This window comes from Anopheles gambiae, chromosome 2 (genome assembly GCF_943734735.2).
Source record: "Anopheles gambiae chromosome 2, idAnoGambNW_F1_1, whole genome shotgun sequence".
Lineage (NCBI taxonomy): Eukaryota > Metazoa > Arthropoda > Insecta > Diptera > Culicidae > Anopheles > Anopheles gambiae.
Genome location: NC_064601.1, coordinates 114,200,520 through 114,227,031, shown reverse-complemented (window position 1 = coordinate 114,227,031; position 26,512 = coordinate 114,200,520). Strand labels below are relative to the sequence as shown.

The 26,512-nt window shown below is 48.0% G+C and overlaps 1 protein-coding gene across 1 annotated transcript in view; it reads right to left on the bottom strand.

Annotated features, from left to right (window-relative positions):
* The window catches only part of LOC3290353 (ecdysone-induced protein 74EF), a 212,501-nt gene that overhangs the window by 138,076 nt on the left and 47,913 nt on the right, over positions 1–26,512 (bottom strand). The window lies entirely within an intron of this gene.

Genomic DNA, 26,512 nt, shown 5'->3' with positions numbered 1-26,512 from the left:
TTGGGGAGCTACGGAGCGTAATTGGCGTTTCCAATTCGATACCGTTGGGACAGCGTCCCTTCACCGCTGCGCGGCGGTGATTCATGGCGATCGCAGCAAAACGATCGATTTGTACCACTCCACAAATTAAGTGGGTGGGAAAAACATTGGGATGGCTGAATCGAAAATGAAGGAAGGGGGAAGGGGGGAGGGAAGTGCTGCTGCTAAGCATTATGTGCGAGAGAGCTTTTTGAAAATATGCAGCTGATTAGTTGATGCTTCCATTTTTGGGATCGATTGACGACGGGCTTTGAACGCAGAAATGTGAGGTCGGTACGGATTAGCTAGCAAGGAATGGAACAAGTGACCCTTAAGGGGAAAGGGAAGGATAGGAAGAAGGTTACATAAATGGCAAGTGGAGTTAACTCAGTCGTCATACAAGCCTACTAACAATTTTATAAGTGAAAAAGGTCTTTTAAAACTATTTACTGACTGTCCCATCTAGCCTCGAACTCACGACGTGTTTGTTGATATACTCCCGACGATGTCATAGGGACATCAAGAAGGCTTCTTTCCCGCCGTGCTATTTATCATCTGTATCATTGCTATCACGTGATATAACCCTTTCTTCATTCTTTTTTTCGTTTCAACGTTCTCTACTACCACTAACCACGGTACGTGCAAACGGCTATGCAATGATCACCACTGTTTCAAATATTTTCAAAAGTGAAACGTTCTCCGGGAGGATGTTTTGTCGTGCCCACTTCCTTAAACCTGTCGCTCCACATACAGCGAGCAACCCTTTTTGCCGTTAATTCATTGCTTCCTTCCGGTTTCTTTTCGGAGTCGCATGCGTCGACAGTCACGATCCGTCCTTCGGTGCGCTGGCTTACAGTATAAACATCGTAACCAGGTGGTGGTGGTGGCGGTTGTTGTACGTTCGTTTAACCCGGCGTCAGACAGCACTACATGACAATCCGTGCCGGGTGCGTAATGACGATGGCAGCCGGGCACGGAGTTCTTACGCAACGGCGAGACATCCGCAAGAAAGTGTTCTTGTTCCGATGCGTTACGGCACCCCGTACAGAGGCACGTCTTGTAAAAGCACCTCTTTATTATGCAAAATGAGGCATGTAGCTGCCATTGTGTTTTTCTCACAAAACACATACAGCTGAAAAATCTTGATTTTGGAATGTCAAACAGCTCCTTTTGCTGTCTCCATTACGGCATACACACTCGATCACGGTACGCCTTTTATTTGCTGCGATCGATTGCGAAACCGTTCCCACCGTTCAGCGCCACCGTCCAGGAAAGCTTCCCGTTTTGCAGCACCGAAGCCGTTGCAAATACGCGATCACATAAATCTGTAACTGATATCGATTCTGCGATAAGAGTTCCAAGTCGAGCCGGGGATCGATCGTTCGAGGACCAGTGCGTGGCCAAAGGGCGGCCCACTGACTGACCCTCCGACGCCAGCCAACCGAGGCGTCGAGGAAGTCCAGTGGCGTGAATTTATGGCACCTTCTCGACCGGTTGTGTTCCCCGACCCCGAAAGGTTTTCGCTCAGCCGAACCCGCTGACCCGCTGTCGCCCTCCCCCTGTCTGAACCTGTACAGTGCAGCTGTTGACGCTCGCCTGCAAGGGCGATCAAAGAGGGCCACTTGGGTGCGAACAGACCAGCGAGAAGAAGGAGGAAAAAAAGAGCACTAGCCAGCCGTTACCAACCCCTGACAAAAGCTGCCACAGCTTACGAAACATGCGCACGTACGTGTACGCATGTCCGCTACGCAGCATGCGGTGCGCCCGGCAGACACTCGCGGACCGCTCGCGGGTTGTAAATCAAAACTCCGGTACCACCCGACACCGGCACGCCTCTAGCGGGGGTCGGGCAGGTTCTGGAGTGGATTTGAATGGATGTTTATGTTATTCCTTTCCAATAAATGTTATTAGATAAAAGTTTGTTTCGATTGCGGTTGCTGTTGATTTACGGGAACTCGTTGGCCCCGCGCACAAACTGTCCCGAGATTAGCCTGGCAGCTTGGCTCGGTCATTTGATCTGTACGCGGTGGTGTCCACTCGGTGCACTCGACAATCGACGGACCAATTCTCTCAAAAACACAATCTAACCCACTTATCCTTATCCTGGCTGGTTGAAGTGAATCATAATGATTCCGAACAACAAGCGGCGTCGGCGGCGTCTCGTTAAATCAACAACTCAACAAGCTGTTCCCTGCCACAGGGAAATGTGCCAATATTCTCCCGCCATGTTGTGGAGTGCTCATTTTTCAACGTCCAGCTATTTGCCCATCGCCCTGCAGCCTGCTGGCGGACGCTCGCGCCTACATGCGCTTCAATGCCGTCGCTGATCGATGATGATTGATTTTTGCGCGACTCAGGAAAGCGAATCAAAGCGCATGATTCATGGCTGGACAAGCTGCAGCGGGTGTTGGGAAGAGCATTCCGAAGAAGTTTCAGTTATGTAACATTCTTTGGTCATGGATTTTCTCGCTTTAGCACCATTAAAATATAAAAGACTGCGCTTTATCTATTCATTTCCGAAAAATTAGCTCAATATTCCATGAAAGAGACAAACTTTGAATGGCTTAATGCTCTCATTGACCTAGCAAAACGACAATCTTGCATCACGAGCGACATAATTTACTGTAAGCTCCTAATAAAAATAAAACAAGTCCCGCAGCGCTCTCTCTTCGTCTATCTTCATCTCATCCGATAAAAGATAAACACATCCGAAACCTGCCCCCGACGACCGAAGCTGTCCTACCACATATATGTCAATTAAAAGGCACAAATCCGTAAACAATGTATGCGTGCGGTGCAACAAGTTGCACTTTTCAGCCCACTGCACGCCAGATAATCGGTGGACCGGCCGACCGACCGACCGCTCAGCTCAGCTTCCCAACGCGCACGACGGCACGGAACACATTAGCGACAGGCGCGACTAATCAATCATGGCCACAATCAACCATCATCTCGCGATAATTGACACAAATACTGCTGGAAGCCGCCGGTGGCTCGCCACGCCGAGCTAGACACAGTTCCTTCGTCCCAGCTGGCTAAGACTGCTCTCCTGGCAAAAGGTTATGCACATTCGGAATCCAAATCCACTTCACTGCGCGTGTCACTGCGCCTGCGATCGGTGGGAAGCTGAGCACCGGCCCACCATTAGCTCTCCGATTATGTCCTCCTACACCTACTGGTTGGGGGTTCTTGCGGTCACATATGCCACCGCGACCATTCCAGTGTGCCGGATTAACCGTTTTGTTTTGGGTCAAACAGCGGCGAACGGCAGTAGCTCGTCAAGCGCGATCGCCCCGAGGCAGCCCGCGTGTGTTCCCTTCCATTCTCCCTCTCCCGCCTTCTCTTTCGTCAACTCCCAAGGGACGGTACCACATCAAACCTTACAGCACTGCCATCGGCTGCCCAACTGACTGACTCAAAGTCGGCAGCCGTAGCCAAACATTTATCACTCGTCGCAATTCATTACGACAAACGGTCAGAAGTGGTAGTAAATAAACATGCGAACAAAACGGCGCGCGCCAGCGCGGTGCAGGAAGTGGTAAAGGGGAACTCACCGACACACACACACACACGGTCCCGTTTAAATGGTCAATAATGATCGCAATAAGCAGCCAAACTAGCCGTATCGCAAAAATTGCATGATTGAATGGTACACAAAAGCCATGTCCAGGCTCGACCCTGTCGATGTGGAGTGTTTTCGTTTCGGCGCAGAGCAATCGAGTGTGTTTTGGTGCCGTGACCAGGATTCGCATAAGAGACGGCGAGCCTCTCGGAGAAGTTAGAATGCAGCGGACATTGTAGTTTGTTGCTTAAGGGGACGCATTTTTGCGGTACATTTCAGTACCGCTAGCTACCTTTGGGGATCGAATTTCAGTTCCATGTTGTTCCTTTTTCCGGCCCGACATGCGTAAGACAGAGTTTGCACACATTAGGTAGTGGATTAATCATCGTTACAATGTTGGGTTGGAAGGGAGCGCAGTCTGAATGAATGCTTCTGAAGAAGGTTTCTATGCTGTGTACTTACGAAGCAAGACTGTTGCACATACCTGTAATGAGAAGAACACAGATATAAACTTATTAGTTGAGACATTTAAAACGCCCTCTATCGAAATGAAAAGGTACTAAGGGGACGAAGATTAGTGTGAGATTATTTAGACAGTTGTGAGATCTTCCCAAAACCATGTTTACCAACACTAAACGAAAAACAATTTGCCATTCAACACGAATCTTCCATTTCGAGCGGCAAGTTCTCACACATTCTCATCTTCCGCGACGGTTAGCACAGTTTGTTATCATTACCAAAGGAAAACAAGTTGACAGCGTTAAACCCGCTGCTTCCCAATAATCTTTTCCCCTGTTTCCATTAACACCCTTTCACCCCTTTTTTCCTACCACAGCCACAACGGAAACCGTCCTTTGCAATTGCATCAAATTGTGCATCGCTTTTCCAACCGCCCTTGTGTACAACGCATTTGTCGTGTGGATTTTACCACAATTCATCACACACTTCCTGTCCTGTGCCCGCTGACACTTGTCGGTAGTTTTTCTTCTCTTGCATTCTCTCATTTTTCTAGCCTTCGGCAAAAGGGAAAGAAAGGTTCCGTGCTGCAGTGGTGCACTCAGTCAAACAGTGATTATAGCTCTCGGTACCGAAGCTACCCACCCCTCGGAACGTGACTTTTGTGCTGGGAAATTCTCATCGAACGATAACGCGCACTTCAACAACAACGTCAGCAACGTACGGTGCCGACGGCGAGCTAACGAGCCACGAAGGATAATTGATGGCTTCATGTGTTTTGTGTTTGAGAAGTTCAAGCCCGAAGAAAGCACCCTAAAAACATTATGAGTAGCAATCCTTGCTTTACACCGGCTGCTTGCGAAGGAGAACACACTTGAGGCAGTGATTTTTGAAGTGGTTGTTTCCACTTGGGTGAACCGAAACATGATCTTGTGTATTGTAAGAGGATTCTACAGCTTCTTTTTACAAATTCTAACAGTTTTCAAATATTTGGTGTTTTTATTCCCGATTACAAAACATCATCATCCTCTCGCTCCACATACCTAGACAATGGATCATTAAAAACCGCATTCCGCGCGGGCTGCTCGCTTGCTCGCTGGCTGGAGGACGCGGAGACCGGCATTCAAGTCATTGCTCTTACACCTTCATCAACCAATTATGCAAATTAATAACTTTTCGAGCTGTCGCTCGTCACATTTCATGTCGCACATGCACAAGTGTCGATTGCACTTGGGCCCGTCGGGGGGGAGACCCCCAGCCAAACGGTCTCGTAGGTAGTGGTTAGATCGAAAAATTAAAAAGACACTACCATGCAGGCCCACCATGAACTTCCCTTCTTTCCACGCCCTGGCTGAGGATCTCGAGTGATCGTGTCGGATAAATTGATGAAAATAATCGTGACACACATCCTGCGGGTACTGGCACGAGGCGGGCGGTCGGAAGGTGGGAACGGTCCGCGTCTTAGAAGGTTGGCGTAATGATTGGCGCATTACACAATCGACGCCAAATGCCAGGCTGCGTGCGCCGAGATTTTGCGTAAATTGTTTTAAATTATTTACTGAATAGTGGAATAAGCGGAATGAATTTAGAAAGATGCTGCAAAAATGTCTTTCGATAATTTAAACTTTTTTACTCTTTGAACTATTTTACTTTGCTGTAACAGCCTTGCCAGTTTCCCTCATTAAATAGGACACATTGAACACCTCGTTAGCCGGGTTTCAATAAACACTCGTACCAACGCGAATCAGGTCCGCTTCCCTGATGGCTTCATTAAGGTGCACGAAGTAAAAATATGTCCAGCATAAAACTTTACGCGTTTTCGCACGTGATTTGCAATCTCCCGCAGCCAAAAATACTTTCCTTCGGCAGGAATGGGACACAAAATATTGGGTAGACGACGAAAAAGATGGCTTTAAAAACCCGCAAACCGAAGAACGTTCCAAAACACCATCAAGTTGTATTATTGTGTATTTCTCCCTCTCCCTCTCTCTTCTCCTTCTCTCTTTCGTTCAAAGGAATAACCTGACGATGAATCGCAGCTCGAAAAGAATCGACGAAAGTGAATGAACGTCCATGAACGAAATCCACCCAACCCTCCTGCTCCAATCCTCCTTTCCTTCGGGCGCTTTTTCGTCCGGTCCGCCGCCACGACCGATCAACGTTCTGTTTGCGAGCGGCTCAATTGTGCGCCTCGGGCGACGTACCTCTAGTAATATGTAACGTATGTTGCAATCGCAAATGCCGTACATTTTCGACGGCCAGTTGACGTCTTCCTGCGGGCTCGTTCGATCGCTTTAATTGAACGGTTGGCAACGCTCATTTGGCAACATTTGAACGAAGAAGAAGGTGTGGAAATCAACGCGATCGCGTTTGAAATGCATCCTTGCACAAATGATGTTTTAAATATTCCGAAATGTATTTTATCATTTCAAGTTTCGGTGATAAATATTTCTCACCCTAAAACGACTCTCCACCCGAGCGCAAAAAAAAAAATGCGCCATGCCTTCCCTTTCTAATAAGATTTGCGTGCAAGATCGTGCACGAACGTTTGCCATTTTTTCGTCAACCGCCATGGGGCCATGGCGCAACGCGTGCGCCCGATTGCATCAATGAGGCAGCGTTTTTCGGCAATGTCGGACAACGGAACATAAACGCCGGAAAAAAAAACGCTACGCCAACATAAATCTACCAACTAAGCCGTGAGAGAAGACGCGAGAAGGCAAAAAAAGAAGCCACCAGCAACACCGGGCTGGAGAATGGAACGAGAAATACGCACAAAAAAACACACACACACAACAACTTCAACCCTCACAAGCGTTCGTGGCGAAGCGATTCAACCTAGCCCACCAACGGTTTTGATGCTGGTGCGCGACCTCCGGTCGGGCCATTGGCACAGATTTTTGGGGCTTCTCCCCCCGAGGCGATCTCTGGGCGGCCCGAGTGAAAGTGAGAGCGAGAGCGACTACAACAAACTACAACAACAACTTTGTGAGAAGAATCACCACTTTTTGTTGTGCATTTACACCCAAGATCGTCGACGCACGCGGTTGTGGAAGTGTGGAAGGCGCGCAAGTTTATTACGCAATACGCACACCGCGCGATCGGACGCCATTCCGCCATTCCGTACAGCGACGCCATCATCATCGTCATCCGGTGCTTACGAAAATGAAGAGACGGATAAAGAGAGAGATAGAGAGAGAGAGAGTATGTGTGTGTGTGGGTTGCTTGTGTCTTGCTTTCCCTGCCGAGCGACTACGTATTTCGTGGTCAACTTTTGGGGCTTTTCGTGGGGGAGCTTTTGGGCAGGCGACCTTTTAGCGGACGGTTGCGTGATGATGACGGAAGATGTCGAAGCGGCCACATCCGACTCTCATCGGCGCACTGTTGCTGCTGCTGCATCAAATCGGATTGCGCATGCTGCTGCTGCTGCTGCGCGCGGTGTAATAAAGCCACGGTGATGCTTCTCTGCGCCACTTCCCACCACACCACGTGGCGCGATGATCTCCACCGAACAGGGGGTTTCATTCATTTTCGGGGTGTTTTTTTGTTACTAGTTTAGAGCAAACAGGGTAGGAGGCACTCGTCCGAGTAGGAGCGGGAGGAAGGAAGCGCGAAATTCACTAACCTACATTGCAACCGTACACGCCGCGTTGCTATTGCGTACGGGCGCAACACGGTTGCGTGCCATTGCGCGTCGGACGGCAATGAACCCACGGCGTGAACTCGATGTGTGCGGTGCGCGAAAGATGCAACCGCGTGAAGCCTTCAGCCAAGGCAGTGGCATTAGACGGGTCCGCAGCATCCCGACAATCGGTTGCCGTTGCCGCTGCTGCGGGTGGTAGCTTGCGTGGTAGAGAATTGTTTTGCACCGCTAGAGAACGATATTGCGCCCGCCTCAAGCGGAACGCAATGCATAATCGAGCGATAATGACCTGCTCAGCTGACCTACTGAGAGGGCGATCGCTCCTGGGGGCTTTAATTGCATGCTCATTGCAAGTGCGTCTAAGCGGGGTGTGTTTGTGTGTGGGATCTTGAACGATCGTGTGGATGAATGTGTTTTAGCACGCGAGAATTCTAGAATTTGGAGAGTTCTTTCCAAGATATTGACTCCCACCAAGATCTCTCTCCAATTGTTTTTGTCCAGAACATTCGAGTAGAATTTATGTCACAGTTCTAAGACTTCAAAACTCATTGGAGTTAAATATTCCAGTCAAGGTTTCTATTAATCAAAATCTTCGTTACGGACATTGAAGTTATTAGAGAGCCGTGAAGAAATTGACGTGAAGATTTCATGAAGAACACAAATCATAATCAATGGGATTCAAACTTCCCTCAAGTAACCTATTCCTATCGTGGGTCTCATTGGTCAAATTATTTTTTACGAACATTAAAATGATTCAAAATCAGAATATATTCAACTCTCCATCTATCAAGGCCCTATATGAGACATGGAACCACAAAAAAGTTATAGCTATTGCTTATTAAATCAACTTTTATGAGAGTAATTTTGAACACTAAATCCTCAATTATTGATATCATGCTTGAGGTAATTTACAATTATCATCTAAATTTAAGGTAAATGCGAAAGTCATGCAAGCCTCAAAGGTGCACACACTGGACGAGAAGGTAGGTCCTCTTACCATGCAAATGTGAACGGTTGTTAACGGGTGTTCAGCCTTGAAAAACGTGATGCCCATAAAACCTCACAATCGATTGTCGATACTCCATACCTTAGTCATGTGTACACATCGTACCAGCAGCATTTAAGTCTTCTATCATGGTCTTAAAATAGGGAACTGTGGAGACTACGACTTCAAGACACCCAAAACCTGTCCTCATAGCTTTGCTGGTTAAGTATGATCTAGTTACGATCGTTTCTTGTCTATTGCTGCTCAGCAATACTAAAAGGAAGATATTATGCAACCTTCACCACTAAGTGCTTTCGAACGAAGCATCACAACACAAAGTCAGACAGCGTCCCGTAGAGCCACGCTTCCCCCGAAGCCACTGCCTGCAGGCCAATCCCTCCAAAAAGCCACACCACAAATCTCCCGTCCCGTCTAATTCTCGCACTCCCTTCCTTTCGGTTTTCATTAGCACGGCCGTACGGCGGACAAAACCTTAAGCCGCTCCGCTAGCTCCGTTTTTGGTGTCTAAGTTTGGTCGGTGCGACCTACTAAATTGCAAACAATAAACTTCTCCACCACAGAGCACACGTGCTTGTGTGTGTGGTTGTGAAGAAGTGAATGTCATCCGCGAACGAAACGTGTTTGGTGTGCTGCATCGATCTACATGGTGCCCAGAGGGCTTCATCTGAAGGAAGCCAGGAACAATGTGTGTGGAAAATACAATAATAGAAGCCAAAAATAGTAACATCAATCTCGGACCAACTAGCAGCTAGTTAGTGAGCGTGTGTATGGATGTATGATGTACTCAACCAGTTCATTAAGCCCTCAAAATCCCTGAGATCGCACCAGCCTATGATCTCCCGCCACGATTGTTCGATGCTCGATAATTGTTCTCATCATTACACTGCCCCTGCATCTTTACAAAGTATGCCGCATCTCATCACCGCATCACGCATACGCACCGCCAAAAACACGACCAACAGTAACACCAAACAGCGGAAAGCTCTCGAAAGCGAAGGTTTTCCCACTAGCGAGTGCTTTGAACTTTTACCTTCAGGTGCGAGGTTTTGTGAGCGCGCGAAAAAGGCCAAAACCGGGCCGAATCGTACTCGCCGCTCCGACGGGGCACAACTTGACCGACTGAGCCGCTCCACAGACTCGGTCAGTGATGTAGCGGACGCGCACCGTTGCCTTCCCTCCACCGTTCCGTTGCGCTCGCGCTCGGAGAGCCGGCAAGATTGCACAGGGGTCGAAAAACTTCCAAGGTTCCCCATGGTCAGTTCCCCGAGTGAGTTGGGGAGCTTGCAAGCAGAAATTCGGACCCCCAAAAGCAGCGAAAGATGAAGAAGAAATAAATTGTAGCGTAGTAACAGTGTACCAACATGGCTGCGACAAAAAAACAACAAATAACAAAACCGGCTGTCGAAGATGCAAAACGAAACCGAGAGTGTGAACGGTCGAAACTACCGTTTTGTGCGATGGCTGGGACAGCCAAACATGCCTAAAAGCGGAACGCATCGGTCCGGTTTGGAGACGGTAGGGGCCAACCAATTCTCCAAAAGCGTTCGGTTGCGTTGACTGCTCAAGGTGATTCCTTGTACCGTTTCTTATTTCTTGAAGTCTGTCGGGCGAATCAAGTTTTTCCCTGCTTGTTGGTACTGGCCCGAGAAACTGGGTGGTTGAGTGGTGAGGTAGTAATCTGCACTCACCCCAAAAATAACCAGTCATTCGAGGGAGGCTTTTTCTGCAGCAGGCGACAATGGGCGAGATCAGCAAGCCCACAAACGCGCGAGTTCCTCATTTTGGGCAACTTGGTTACTCAAGAAGCCCGAGCGCAGGCAATCAGTACCACAGAGCGAGAGTGAGAGGGCTGGAAAGGGTCAACAGCAGGTGACTTTTGACATTCTGAGACGCTCTGAAACAATCCGATCGTCAAGATGGCAGCAGCAACTCGTTGGACGTCATTGCACTGTGATCGAGCGATGAGACAAGAACAAGGAAAAGCTCAACACGTGTCGTGTCGTGTTGATTGCGAAACCTAGCGCCTTGTTGTTTGCTTCTTCTTCTTCTTGTGTCACTCCAATTTAGTTCAACATTCACCCGTGCTCTCCGAAAATACAAAAACCATTTGTCAGCCAGTTGGTTTCGTTCGTTAGGCCCTTGTTGGCCTGTCAATCGGGTTGGAATGGAGTTTCGGTTGATTTTGGTTCCCGAATTGGAGAATGTATGCCTCGGGGGCATTTTCTTCGAAGTTTTTTTTTTTCTTGCTGACACACTGTGCAAAACAATTACCGTCCGAGGCAGGATATTAAACATGTTCATGGGTTGAAGGTTTTATTTCAATTCGAAACTGGACGGATTTTGGGGCAAGCTGTTTGGAATGAGTGGAAGTTTGAGATCATTGATCGATACACAAGGTTGTACATGTGTGAGTCCAAGCGACGAACTTCAATCGTCATTCCTCAGAATCTTTTGTAGCAACCTACACACAAAAAAACGATATAAATCAATGCTGTTACAGCTCGAAACACCTACACCCGTTTTGCTACACACTTGCAGCCGCCCTGACGAACGATCACACTCGCCCCGATAGGCGATAAATTGCACGCAAAATTTGGAACACGCCACAGCGCCGCCCGTCCGTCACAGTCACGTGTGGTGGCCATGCACGGCACGCACATTTTCGGCCCCTCTGCGTCGACGCGGGTGCAGCGGTTTTGCATTCCGGTTGCGTGCACCCGTTGCGCACGCCATTGCGTATTCAAGCGCGCAATGTTTCCAGGTTAGATCCGATACGGATTTTGGGGTACCTTCGCGCAACATACCGGACATTAGCGATGCATTGGGGTCGCGCCACTGTGATTGCATTTACCCCGGGTGATGTTTGTTTTATTTATTTTACACTTTAAAAGCGAGGGTTGTTTTCTTGCTGTGGTTGCGGTTGTGATTGTGTGTGGCGCGTTGCACTCAATCTGTGGCGAGCATTACAACATAAGCTCAACGGTTCTTGGAACGGTATCAAGATTTAGTTTCCGAAGACACTTTTTTCCAACCGACCCATTAATTCAAGGCAAACTCCATCGTCCATTACACCTCATGCGTACGCACGCACTCACAGTCTCTCGCGTGCGCTTTGCTTTGCTTCCTTACGCATCGACGGAATGTCGTTGGTGCGTAGAGGCCCCGTTTCCTACACGACCGTTACCCAAAAAAGGATCACCGAACAAGGATGGCTGACCCTGTGGCTGTCCTATCAGTGTGTGTATGTGTGTGAAGAAGAACCGGAGTTAAGGAAGCATTGACTCGGTCGCACCAAACCAGACATGTGAGACGTCATGCTGCTCCGGCTCTGCGCATCGTGTGTTGGTGCGAGGGGCGCTTGTGCGCAAGTGTCTGCCGCCAGTGTTCGCGCGCTCTCGAACGCGTTCCGCAACTGCGCCGTGAGAGGAGTTCGAAAGCACATAAACAACGTCGAGCTATCCTTGACCGAGTAATCACTTCGGGTGCTTGACTCGAGCTCACATTGAGTGCGTTGCAATGGCGTTGGAAAGAGATTGTTGGCATCTCCGTTGCACCTACGAGCTTCGGAACCGATTTGTGAGCGGTTGTTGTGATGCGGATCGGCAACAACAGAAAAGGAAGGGTTTTCGTTGCGCGTGTGTGTGTGAGTCGGTGTGTAGAAGGGGGAGGAGAAGTGTTCCTACACGCACACGAGGAGCTTCCAGCTCTTTCCACGCGTCTCCGGCCCTCTCTGTAGATCGAAGAATTCCAAAACGCTCTTTTCTCAAACATTCTAAAACAAAACCTCAAGCACTCAACCCTCGACGTGAGCAGCAGCGCCGGCCCCACACACACAGATCGCACCGCAGATGACATAAAGAGCTGTCACTAGGCCACTGCACTCAGCACCTACTTTGTTATACAAAACCATAGGTGAACAGAAGGCAGGCTAGACGCAAATTTGCGACTATTCTTCCGTCCTCTAACTAACCCAGATACTTTCATCCCACTTCGGCCGCGGACGTGTGTTAGAAGAACAAAGAGTCGTTAGTCGGATTGGGGACGTTGCACTGCCATCACATATTCCGATGAACGATGACGAACGATGATACAAAGACATTCCCTCGTAATGTCGTTTATCGCTTCTGTAAGATGGAAGATCTCTTGCAAGACACGTAACAACTCAACTGGAAGAGGTGGAAATATTTCCAGCAATCCTATCCTCTCTTCGACACTCAGCATTCAAAACGTCCGAATATTAAGTAGCCTAATTAAACGCTTCATTAAAGGGTTTCATGTTCCCTCCGTTAAAGCGTTATGAAAAATCTGCCCCCTCACGGGCGGGTTAGGGCGAGTCCCACGCCGCACTGGCCAACAGAATCTCACGCCAACGTGCCTGCCAACGGGGTAAGTAATTCGCGTAATCGCAATGAATTTGTCAATGTAGCTAACCAACGTAACCCGGGTACGAGAACCTGACCCACCGCGCACCGTAAGGAAAGCCTTAATTTAAATGTCATTTTTACCCATTTATGACAGTAACCACCGAGCTCCCAGCCACCACTTGGTTGCCGTGTGAACGCGATAAGGTCTAGTGACTAGCACACCCGTGCACCTTTCGGTTATGACCCGCCGTACCAGGTGTCTTGCACTCTAAACCGGGCAGTTGGGCCAGGCCTGGGCTAGGATGCATCTCCCGCACAGGTCGCAGAGGTGACGGTGGTGGTCCGAACCATTCCAACCCGTGTACTACACCCAGGTTGTTGCGGTGCGTTGGCGCAAAATCAGGGCGCTATCACGTGGTCCCGATCGCAGGTGAAGTTGCCAACGCCCCTAAGCTGATGCGCGCGTCCAAGGTGTGCGCTCTGTGGGCTAGGGAGGTGCAGAAGGCAGCTAAATGGACGCCGCCTTTTTCTGTAACGGTCCAGCGCGGGTCTCGCAGTGATCGCAGTGACCGAACATAACCGATGACGTGTAGCCCCGTCGTAGTAGTTTCGTTCCCGTGTCCCAATCGATCGTGATTGTCCATTTATGGCACGGTTGCGGAGTCGCCGAAAGACTGCCAGATGCAATTGGCACTGTGCTGTGTGGCGTGGGCCTGGGCCTGGCGCCCTGCTCTAACACGGTAACTTACAAACGCATTACGCATTACGAGCGACAAACGATCGGAGAGCACTTACACAGCGGACTTGGTGCCCGCAAACGAGTGGGTTTTCAATTTCACTCCCGGGTTGAAATACAAGCTGAGGAAAGGGATCGAACAAAAAACGGGTCTAGGCACTTGTCGAATACACTTACAGACATTAACACGTGGTTTTCTTTAAGAGTTTCAAGAGGACATTGGTAGCTGCTTGGAAGCCGAACATGATCCTCACGCATATACTCTGTCGAGCTCTGGTGATAAGACACGGCCAACGGCTAGACGCCACGACTGAAGTTGGCCACAAATTCGTGCCTTATTTATTACATCATGAATCAATGATTCCCACTATAAAAGCCCCCGGCAAGCATTTGTCACCGGCTCATCCAGAAAGAAAGAAAAAACGAACCACACGTTTTGATCCGAGCAAAAGATGGTTCCCCATTTCCCGGGTGAAAAGTGAAACTAACGTCTTTGCTACTCTAGCATGCAACTTCCAGCTTCTAACACAACACTTCCCGCCCCGACAATGCCCCGAGGTGCACTTGTTACTGGCGACTGATTTATGTCCACCCAGAACCAACCCGAGCCGGATCGAGACGATCCTTCTCGAACCCGTTGTCAGCTTAGAGCTCGAAGAAGAGGCATGCTCTTCGTACTGTGAACCTGCGTCCTGCCAGACTTGTAAGTGTGTGTTGTGTGCCCATGTACTCGTTTCAAGGGGAAAGGACCGTCCTGCTTAGCTTGCTGTCCCTTTGCGCTGTCGGTATAGCAGTTGCTTACAGTTATTTTTCCTTCTGAGAAGTTCTGACACCGAGTTCAATACACTTGTGAAAAGGGGGAAGCTAACAAAAAACGCAACAACTTATTTGGAAGTAAAATAATTGCTCAATATTTTTAAAACCAAACAAAGTCTTTAACATCTTACTTAATGTGTGCAATGTTAACAGCAAGAAAGATGCATATTCTTTACATCGGGCTCATCTCACTGTCTGCCAAAACTGCTTGCTATCGTTGTGTGTGTGTGTGTGTACGGCAGGATAAAATATTCCCCTAAACCACAAAATCATCTGCACAAAACATGCAGAGCAACAACAAAAAAGAACGAGGCCAACAAACTTGCCGAACAAAAGTTGTTCGCTTGCTGCTTCGGGGTCGTCGTCGTCGTCGTCGTGTTCCTTCCTTCCGACCGAGACCGCTTTTCACCTTCCTTCGGGTAGCTTACCTTCATCATCATGTGCACTGAACGAGATTTTCCGTTCGAATTTAGCTAAAAAGGCTCCCCGGGGGGCGCTTCTAACAACAGCAGTAGCAGCAGCACTTTCCCACACAAAAATAAAGCATGAAAACACTTTCCAACCGAGGGTGGAGTGGAGGTTGGAAAATAAATGTTTTCAATACCTGCAGCCAGCCAGGCCATTCCAGGATGCTCTCCTGCTGCTGCTGCTTCTTCACAAGAAAGAAAGGCAAAATCAGTCTTTTTCCTCTATCGTCCCGTCCCGATCGCAGCTTTATTCTTGTTTCGGTAGCAGCCAAAATTTCACTCTTCTATCCCCCATTTCCCACCCAACAACAAAAAAGCCAAGTGATTTAGCAAAGTTTACACGTTTTTCACTCTTTTCCCTTCGCTTTTTTTTGCCGATTGCTGTGTGTGTTGCAGTTTTTCCGCTCCCTTTCACGCGATGTTTGAAGAAATATTTCATGCTGCATGCTTTTTTTCTCCTTTTTTTGCCTTCGCCTACCACTCAACCCGATATCCAGACGGGATATACACTTTATTTTCGCTTCTCCCGGGCAAAAGTTAATCAAATTCCGCCCCAACGATGATGAAAGTGTTGCTCTAAACTCCCTCCCAAAACCCAGTAATACCTCCTGGGCAAGGGTGGTGAGTGTTAGTGTAGTACTAATTGGATGACGTTTCACGGATGGGGCCGCGCTCGCTTTGATTCGGACGGTCAGCTTTATGCTCCGGGACGTGCAGTACGTGACCAATTGATCCTGGTTTTTTGTTGACGTTTTCTGATGAGACTGGTGAAATACCGCTCGTTATGGATTTGCGAAACGCTCCGTACGTCACACACGTCAGCATGGTCGAGTACATCCGCGCGCACACACGATAACTTCCCAGTCAATGGGCGTCGTCTTGCTTTCTTTTTGCGTTTGCTGCTCCTCAACGTTCCCGCTGTGTGAGCTTCAATGAGAAACTGATTGACGGGATTGACTGATCGGGTGACCATCGGAGACAGCCACACATACACATAAACGCAACAAAAAAGCTCCTTAATCTAGACATCCTTTCTGGGACGGTCGTCCGCGAACGCTCCAATCTCCGCGCCGAAAGTTTGACTGATTGACAAAATGATGATGCCATGTGATGATAGTACAGTGTTTCGATCCCTTTCTTTCCGGCCACTCCGGTCCCAACAAGCGACCGATAAATCAGTCAATCTGATCGATTGGAAGGGTTTGGGAACCGTGTGGGTGTGGCGCGGTTATATGTTCATCGCTCGCCCCGGGAACAAGCTGTCCAGGGTGTTGCACGTTCTACACACACATGTGTGTGTGTGTGTGTGTATTGATGGCCGATTGATGGAGTTATAAAATATATCGCCAACCACACACCCCACCGGATTGTCTGTGCCCAAAGTTTCATGTCCCGCAGTTGCCGGAAGAACTTCGGAAGCAGCCGAGACGAACTTTATTACATCACCCGCCGATTACGCTGACGATGGCGTCGGGACATTGTATTGATGAGCATTCTGAGTGTTCTCTTCGTGCTTATGTTCCTGTGGTCTTTTTGCTTTCCTCTCACACCGAGGACTTCCCTTCTTTGATGGTATACAAAATTAAGGATGTTCCATCATTTCCAGCGTCGTCCATGTCCTCGGGAAGCTTGAGCGACTTTTGTGTCGTGCGTGGGGAAAAAAACAGACAAATACAAGCGAAATGACGACATGGATGAACTTCTCGATTGCCCAGTGACACTGTGGCAATGGTGATAAAAATTCGATTTAGCTTCAAGCGATGATGATGTACGCGCGCGTGGGTTCTTGGTGTGTAACTGGTAAAACGTTTCAATTTGAAAAGTGCAATGTTGGGAATTGTTGTAAGTGGGAAATTCAACTTCAACTGGAAAGAACACTCTTAATCGAAATAGAATTTTGAAGGAATGTCAGTGACATAGCGGGAGTTCCTTCTTGTAGACTTAAAGTCTTGAATTCAAACCCCCATGAAGATACGATCGAGACTCAAAAACAAAATCATTACACGACAAACATGCCACAACTTCTTCAAACTCCTGCACTCATACTCCCTAACAGACAAAACTATCAAAAATGGCAGCATTCGCATTGCCTCAGAGCAACCAAACCCGAAGAAGCAGAACTTCTTCTCCAATCTCATCGCTACTTAATATTCATACACTTCCTTCACCGCACCATAACGATACGGTCGTAAAATTTCTTCGTCCCGTCAACAAAAAAAAGCCATCCCATTTGCCAACGTAAACAAAGCAAAGCGTCAGGCATTCTACCTTCTACTTTCCAAAAACTGGGATGAAGTCTAAAAAGTGAGAGTAAAAAATATACACACACTCACAGCAATCTGGTAGTAAAAATTTAAAGTGGTCCAATCGAGAATTTTAACCATCGAACGTTAAAGGATTCGCTCCAGGGAGTGCCCAGGAGCAAACTGCCACACTCACCGGATGTCCCGGGAATGTCTGGATGTTTGTGCCCTGCTACCTCTAGACGCCGCCCTGTCAACGGAGGGGGGATTTTCGGGCCGTCATAAAACCCAAGTGCCCACTGGGCTAAATGACGACGGCTACGGCCAAATGGCTATTAAATTGCCAGAATGACATCGATAGCTGGTGATGCTGCTGCTGCTGCTGCTGCTGCTGCTGGTGACGCCAGACCGAGACTTTCAAGCAGAATGGAACTCCACCTTGCTCCTCTCCTGCCACGCGGGAAAGCGAAATAAAAGGCTCCCTGTCGCTGTCGACACGGATGAATCGGATGTTCCAATTGCAGGCTTCCCCCTTTACTCTGCCTGTCTGTCCCGGGGTCTGTCCCGGGCAGACCGAAAGGATGCGTTTGCAGAATTTGTCATTCCACACTCCCGAATTCAGCTCGCGCATCCTTCCGTTGACATTTTTGTCCTTGTTTTTTTTCTTCCTTTTTGTTGGAGTGACGGCTCTGTCTGCCAAAGCAAACCGTCCGCGAATAAAGAGCTCGAACCCTGGGCTCGTGTTACACAGACGACCGAAATCGCCAGACCCTCCCTGAGCACAGTGGCAATGGCATTGGTCCGATGACGACGATGACTGGCGTGCGGCGGCGGCGACGGCGATGGCGTTGCAGTCAATGATCGCGATGAGCCCCGGGCGAAATGGTGTCACCAACCGGGGACAGGAGCTCGAGCTCTCCCGGGTCTCTAATCAATTTCGTAGCCTTTTCCCCAGCCCGAAAAGTACAACGATGCCTAGCGCGTCCCCGCGCGCACCAAATGCACTTTTCCTCATTTCCACTGCACTTGGAAACTTAATCCCTTTCTGTCGTCTCCGCCTGTTCCTCCCTCCGAAATCGCGTCAAAACATTCGCTCCGATCCATTTGTTTCTTCTTCGCAGTGCTGTGTGTCCCATTTTTCGTCCGGTCGTGGCGCCCAGGGTTGGTTTTCGGGGTGGCTTTCGTTCTGCTGCTGCTGCTGCTTCGAGCTCTAAGCTGAAAGTTCTGTGTGAGCGCGCTATGGAAGCGATTGCGGTACGGTAGTGGATCATAAATTTTATTGCTTTCGTCTGCTTCTTGTCATTATTCCACTTTCACTGCTTTGGCTTGCTGTGGTCTGGGCTCTGCTCTGGCTGTGGTCCTTTGTTGCCCAGGGCTGCCTGCTTGTGCCGGTGCTGGTTCACACTCGGTCCCTGGAGTAAGGAGTTTTGGAGTTCTGCTAGATCCATCCTTTCCATCCTTTCCAGTGCATCCAGTGTTCGGTGGCCCTTTTCGGTGTGATGGGTTTCATATTTACTGGATTTTATTATAATTTTTCATTTACTCGTTCCCGATCATCACGCTTCCCACTCATTCCGTGATCTCCACCCAAACTCGATAACCTCCCGATAACGAACCGGTTCGATGGGAGATAATCTGCCTCACCGTGTTTGCTCCTTTTCTTTCTCTCCCGTGCTTTTTTTTTCTCTTGCCAATAATTTGCATAATATGCCAAACGCGACGGTCTCGACTCGCATTAAGGGAACTATTCAAATTTTTCCCGTTTGCTGGCCGGAACGTGACGTGACGCGTCTCCGTCATCGCCATCCGGAGGAATGCTCACGAAAGCATCCATTTTTTGACGAACAAGCGGGACGATGGAGACGCTTCCAGCTTTACACCTCGACCAGGGAAAGGTTAACCATATTGGGTGGACTGACGCCCACCGATACCGAGAACACACTCACACACACACGACACAACTGCTTTCCGGTGCAGTGTCCTGTGTGTCCTGTGCGGTTGACAGCAAAACATGACAATGTGACACCGCCCGGTGCACCGTCCCCGACGAACTTCCTATCGAGCAAAAAAGCACGAGACGAACAGCTACAGAGCGATAAAAACTATGCGCCAGACAATGATTGCATGACAATTTTCAATTTTCGTACCTTCAGTAACCCGCACCACGCTGCACCACGCTTCACCATCGTGTTCCTTTGTGTGGGCTAGACTTTCACTATCTGTTTTATCGACCTCGATCTCTGGCCAACCGAAAGGGAGCTTCTTATTTTCTCGCACTGCACGGAGCGTTTTGTCATTTACATTGCATCCCGAATATTTGCTATCTTCCCAGTGCAGGATAATGTTAAGTGAGACGCTTTAAATGCTGCAACAGACGATACGTTTTTCCGCTATTTTATGGCGACCGTGTATTGTAGAGTTGCCGAGTTTATGTTGCTTTTTGCACTCCCTTTCCCAGACTGCCCTAAACATTGGTTGTTTATCAAGGTGTGCGGTGAATGAAAGCTCCCAAACTGAGCTTTACCGAGGCAAATCAGTCTGATCATCACGTGGTGGATTTATTAATCGAATTTAGTGCATAACGTCCCACCGCAACGAGACGTCACTCACTCTGTAACGGCGTGTCTGGCCCACGGGCTGACAGGTTTGACATCATCTAGCTGCAAGCATGCAAAGCCAATGTTTCCCCCCTTTGTGTAGCTTTGCCTTTAACTGCATTTCAAAGTAAATAAACAAACTAAAACACCTTTAAAACCAGTGCCCAGCGTGTGTGTGTGTTTGTGTGTGGTACAAGCATCCAATTATCATCCAAACCGTTGGACAAGCGGACTGTCTAACACGTTTGGCTTTTATCACACTCCCATCGTACTGTTTGGGAGGGATGCAGGAGGTTTTCTGCAACTTTGCGCGGAACGTTTTTATTACCACGGGGTGAGTGCACAGCGTACACACACACACACACACCGCACAACCTGTGACCGGTAAAAACTAGGACAAAACTAGCGAGTGGAAAAAAGGGTAAACAACACAAAAAAACCCCTGGCGAAGGTAAAAGGACACGTGACCTTTATCGGCGTTCGGTTAGACACGGTTCTATGCGGGTTTGGCACACCGATCGAAGGCACCGTGTGCCCTTCCCATGCTCATACCCAGACATCCAGTGCGAAGATATCGATACCACGCGAATGGACACGCGCCTCGGTATTTGGAACGCACCTTTAGAATCAGATCGGTCGCGTTTCGCTAACGCAGCATCAGTTCCCGCTGATCGCTGGGCCCAGTTCTAAATGGTTCAAGAAAAACGCGACAACCCTATGCGACACGCATACCAAATGCGTACGATCGGGTTTCTGCATCTGCATAGTTTCTCAACAAAACCAAAAAAAAGCCTAACCAAGAACGCTCCAGGTGGGCATGAACGGACCTCGCCAGCTCTACAGCTCCTACGAATCAAATCGGAAAAACTAAACATAAACCAACTGTGATGTCCAAATTCCTTGACAACGATTGGACACACTCTTGGTAGGGGCATAAATTAGTGGGGGCCTGTCACGAAGGGGAACGAAATCGAACGGGAATTCCTGCTGTTCGGTGATGTCGCTCGGTGTGTTAGGCGAGTACACTTTTCATACGATTTCATGCACTGTCAGTGAGAGTTAGTCGCAAAAGTTGCCTAATTGGTGGAGTCATTACTTCAACGTCTATTAAGAGATCTGTTTAAGTTTCAATACATGGGAAATTATTTGGAACATAATCCCCTTAATAACACAATTAAACAATAAATCAGAAAAAGTATAAATTATTACATTATAAGCATGCACTCATACGTAAACTTAATTGAAGTAACAAAACATTTAAGACAATGCAAATCACTCATAAAAGTAAGTAATTTGAAAGAATGTGTTTGTTAATGAAATGAACAAAAAAAAAAGATAAAACAAACTGTAAAAATCACTAACCAAATTCATCAACAAAAAATCAAAAGTAATAAACAAGCTCATCAAACTTCTCCTAAACAGACAACAGACTTATAAGTAGGATCAAGTGAATGATAAATAACTACAACAAAAGAAAACACATGTTTCAAAAAGTAAACAAACAGTAACAAACAACCAAAGCACAAAACAAAAGCTCGATATTATGCTGTAACCCGAAATAAACCCATCAACAAGACGATGCATTACACTAATCTCCCTCGTTCACCTACATAATACGCAAGCACCAACACCAAAAGCCCTCCCCAAAGCTCCCGCCGGTTCCGTCGCCCACCACCCCAACAAAGAAACGGGATATCGTTGACTCGATTAATCTCATCGATACGCCGATATTACGCCGACTAATCGATCGGACCGGATTCGACCGGAGCCGGTGGACCGTGAACCGTGATTTGTGCCTTTATTAACGCACACTCGCACAGCATTCCCATTTCGGGGCAGCTAGACACACGCACGGTGCACGGTGCGTGGTCGCTTATACTACGCGGGTCACTTATTAATTAATCGGAAATGACTCTCAACCCCCTTCTCGCTTCTTCTTCTCTCAACGGAGTGTGTCAACCTGTCCTGTCACTGGGTCCGGTTAGTGTTATTTTGCTAAATCGAGAAGGATCAGGTTTTTTGTCGGTTCAGTTTTGAGCCCGAAACCTCCCCCCCCTCCCCCTCCCCTCATCCAATGGGAAAGAAAGTCACCTTCGTCGTGTGTTGGTGCGTTGATCGATTGATCGTGCGAGCGGGGAAGGTGTGGAAAGGCGAAAAATAAAAATATCCGCTCAGCCAGTTAGCCATGACCCAGTGGAGACCCCTTCAGTTGTTGCTCGCTTGGTTCGTTCGGCGTTGAGCCTCGTTGGCTGGTGTTTGGTTGCTGGAAGTGACAAAAAAACACGAGCGACAATATTGCAAACTGGAGGGAACTTCCGAAAGCACCGTATTGGTGTTTGGGTATTAAACGGGTATTTTAGTAACACACCCGAAGTGGGTGAAGGAAGTTGCATTATGTGCACTTCCTTCGCACTATTACGTAGATGGCGAGCGCCTGCATGTTTTTTTATAGTTCATGCAAGATCCACGACACGTCCCAGTGTGATAATGTCGTTTATGAAGCGTTTATGACAAATTGGACCCACCCCGATGTGTTCGTCTGTGACTGACAAGCGAGCGGGCGAACGAGTGCGAGTGCTTCCAATCCGGCTCGAAGGACCAGAACTGTACGGCACGCAGTTACGGGAACCGTTTTTTATCCTTTCGATTTCGAGCAACACGGGCTACACTGCAACGACAATCACCGCTAAGCAGCCAGCACCTTCCACACAAGGCCACGGTTGAGGGGGGCATCGGTTGCTTAGGAAACTTCGGTTTGAGTTAAATGTCACAACCGCACAACAGTGATCCCGTGCGCTTCACCCCGTCTTGCGCAGAGCCGTTCCGCCACCCAAGAAAGGGACGCCATTCTGCCAAAACACGTGTGTGGTGTGCGCGATACGACATGACACATCAATGCGGTCCCGGTCGGACAAAACATAAAACTGGTGACCCCAATTATTGCAAATAGTATTTTGCCAGGCTTGCCCGGTTTGCGAAAGCTCACACCGCGGTGGCGGCCACCATCGGGGGAACGAATGTATGCGCCTACGCCTGCGCTTAGCCAACTCATCTTCAATCGGAATGCCGAATCGATCGACACCGTCGGCCTAGGTGTGTTCCCGCCTGGGTAGAGGTTAAGGGGTAAACCGCCTAACGGACACGGACAGCGGTTGATGCGATTCGCACGCTGGACCGGAGCGGTGATGTGTATAACGAACCCTTAATACCGCGAGACGGCTTCAAGCAACAAAGGACACAACGATTTACGGACGCTTTAACGGCGACTTCTTTTGTAATTGCAGCTATGAGGCAATCGAAAGTGTTAGACCGATGAGTTGGGAACAGTGTTAGTGTGGAAATAAACCGACGCTGGAGACTTTTCCTTTTCAAAATTGCCTTTTAGTAATTATTTGCCAAAAAACCTTTCTTTTTGCGCTCCAAAAACCTGCCCTCGAGCAGTTTCATTCTTCCTGCCTTTGACCACACGATGAGCCACTTTACGCAGTCACTTTCCCCCCGTTCTCTCAATGATGCAACAAGGGCCAACCAGCCTACCCGGGGGTAAATTATGTGCAGAAAGATGACACAATTTCCAAACCAGCGTGGCATACCTTCCGAACAATCATGGTTTATGTTCCAGCCCGATCCCGCACGAAACCGAACCAGTTGTCAAAACTACACACTTCCATGCACGATTGCTTTCAACGATCAATCAAACACAAGCAAGCGGGAATTACATTTCGTCGAGTTATTTGTCAAACATTTCAACCATCAAAAAAAAGGCACGAACAAAACAACATCCCAACATCCCGTAAAAGGACACTGAAAAATTGCAACCCAAACACAGCGCGTGCAAAGCTGTGTAGAGGAGTTAGAAAAGCGGAGGAGGAAGAGCACGACACACGACACAAACACCCAACGACACGGCACCACTGGTTTAAATGTCATGGTTAATTTTTCACTTTCCCTCACCATCGTCGTCCGAAAGCGTCCGAGTCCACCACCAGCACATGTCATTCGTGCAAAAACATTCGGTCCGTTGCATAGTCGGAGTGAATCACACTGTGGCACCGGAACGGAAGCAATCGCGTGCGATGATAAAGTGAAAGATCAACAACATAAAAATCCGAACCCTAAAAAGACATGTTCGTTTCCTTTAGCGCAGTGTATGACATAAATGCGCCAAATGTGCGCGCAACAGGAAGCTGTGTCGCAGCGATGAAAAGTGTGATTGCTTTTGGGCTCTTCAGTTTTCCATCCACGGGTTTCGTGACACACATTTCGGTGTCCCGTCCTCCTTTTGCCCGTTTCCTCCTCATGCCACCATTCGCTTTCAAGAGGCGCAAGCGGCCAAAGTAAGCGCAAAGTAAGTAATAACCGCTTCCTTTCGTTTTCATTTCGAATGCCCACTTTCGGCAGCGGCAGGAGGGGTGAAGATTCTGTACGTAAATGAAGCGAACCGAACCACTGGATGGAAAGGAAGTGCACAGAAAGAGCGGTGAAAAGGCATGTACGAGACACACAGGGTTGCATAAGCCATGGCCTTTGCATGTTCCCGCTTGCGGGCTATGCGGGCACAATGCAGGGACGTGCCGATTGTTTGGTAATGATCGATTCATATGATTATGCGCAACGCCGGGAAGTGTGGTCCATTTCGGGGCGGGTTTTTTTCCCCCAAGCGAAGAGGATGGAAATGATTGAAAGTAATTGGGGGCAAGTACGATCAGATTGTGTGCTGTAAACCGTAGGGCAGGCGAGTTAATCGGTTGTGGGTTATTTATGAATCGTTCTTTTCCCTTTGATTTGTATCGTATTTAGCGTGATTTGGGTTCATTTGGGATGGTTGGTACTTAAGCAATACACTAATTTTATGGCAAAGGAGGGTGTTTTGAGAGCGCCCTCTAGCGTAAAAGTATTTAAAATTACACTAAGTACTCCTAGAATAAGTCGCAAATCTTCAATACTTTAGTTAAATTTAGCAGCAAAATCAGCTTCTCTTCGTTGTCCGTTATCTAGAACGTCGACTGCTTAATTAAGTTCAATGACCCTTGTTTTCAAGAGCTCAAATTTAAATCGGGTTGGGGAAGGTGACGCGAAAGAATTCATCCACTACGGGCTACGGTCCCAGGGAATGCATCCATCCAAAAGGGAATCAGATTTCTGGTATCACCTTTTTCTGTTTGTTTGTTTGTTTGTCTGTTCCGAACTCATTTCCCTACAAGCCAGTACTGCCTTCTGGCATGTCCCATGCGTATGGCCAATGTGGTGAAGGACAGTTTTTTCACCGTTTCAGTTGTAATACGACCCAACGGCTCGATTGTCCACTTGTGTGCCACGTGAATGAGAGGTTGGGTGCGCTGAAAGTGATTTGCTAATCCATTTGAACCTGAAATTTGTTCTTCTAACATGCGCTTTTAAATAGACTTAAGTCCAATAATTGTACAAATGGTTCAAAGTAAAGCTACAGCACATGTTTTATCCAATTCTGCCCACCATCTGCACCCATTATGCGACACGCTCGATAACCCGACAACGATCGGATTGCGGAAACTTGAACAAACATTGGCACCGGCGAGGCAAAAGTTCCTCGTCACCCCATGCCCGCCAACGTGCCGAACCGTCTCCGTGCTTTCTTTTCACGCATTGCAACCAATTTTGCCGACCGATGCAATGCGAAACGTCGGTGCGGCCACTGCACTTGACCGTCAAACAAGCCTGCCTTCCCGTTTCCCATCAAAAACGAGGAACAAAGTAGCACAAACACAATCGGATTGCGTTTTGTCACTCTCACATTGCCGTATGGCAAATGAAGCAACAAACAAATCAATTACTAATTGCGCTGGACCGACTGCGCAAGGTGAAAATGCACATTCTTCACAATACATGTACGCCTCCCACTGCGAAAGCATAAGCTTTTGCTTTACATGTCCCACCTGTTCGATCCCTCACCGGGAAGGGAAGCTTCACATTTCACTGAGCCTGAAACAAATTCAAAACGGGTCGTGCTTCCGTTTGGGTACATTATTGTGGGTTACGGTTTTTTTTTTTGTTGTTGTCGGGTGGAATGATTATGCTTGAACAGCAGATTTTTTTTAAGGAACAAAGAGTCCCACAACCAAACACAATATGCACAGTTCGTTTTGGGCTGGGATGTCACCAAGTGTGGACAAAAATGGGCAGTGAAAGTGGTTTAATTAACGGTTTGGGGTTTTTTTGCACCATTTTCAAAAGGTGTTTGTTTGAAATTGATTTTAAAACAGGTAAAAACTATAGAACATAATTAAAACCTCTTCCTTTGGTAGCAGCGTTGAAATAACGGCAGCAGCACAAACTACGCGCAGTTTAGCTAGTGAGCAATAGATGGCGCCACCAGCTCACATGCGGCTGCAACGGATTTTCCATTCAAATTTAACCGTTGCATGTACATGAACTCTGATACGCCTTTTTTGCCTAATATCTCTGTTTTTGCTTAACACAACAAGTGTAGTTTCGATGAAATCCAATGAAATAAATTTTGCTAATGATACAAATACCTACTTTTATGTGAAATTATCAAATGAAGAACATGTGCCTGCATCTACCTCTTTTTTTTCTTTCCTAACTCTTCCGGTGCGAAATAAAA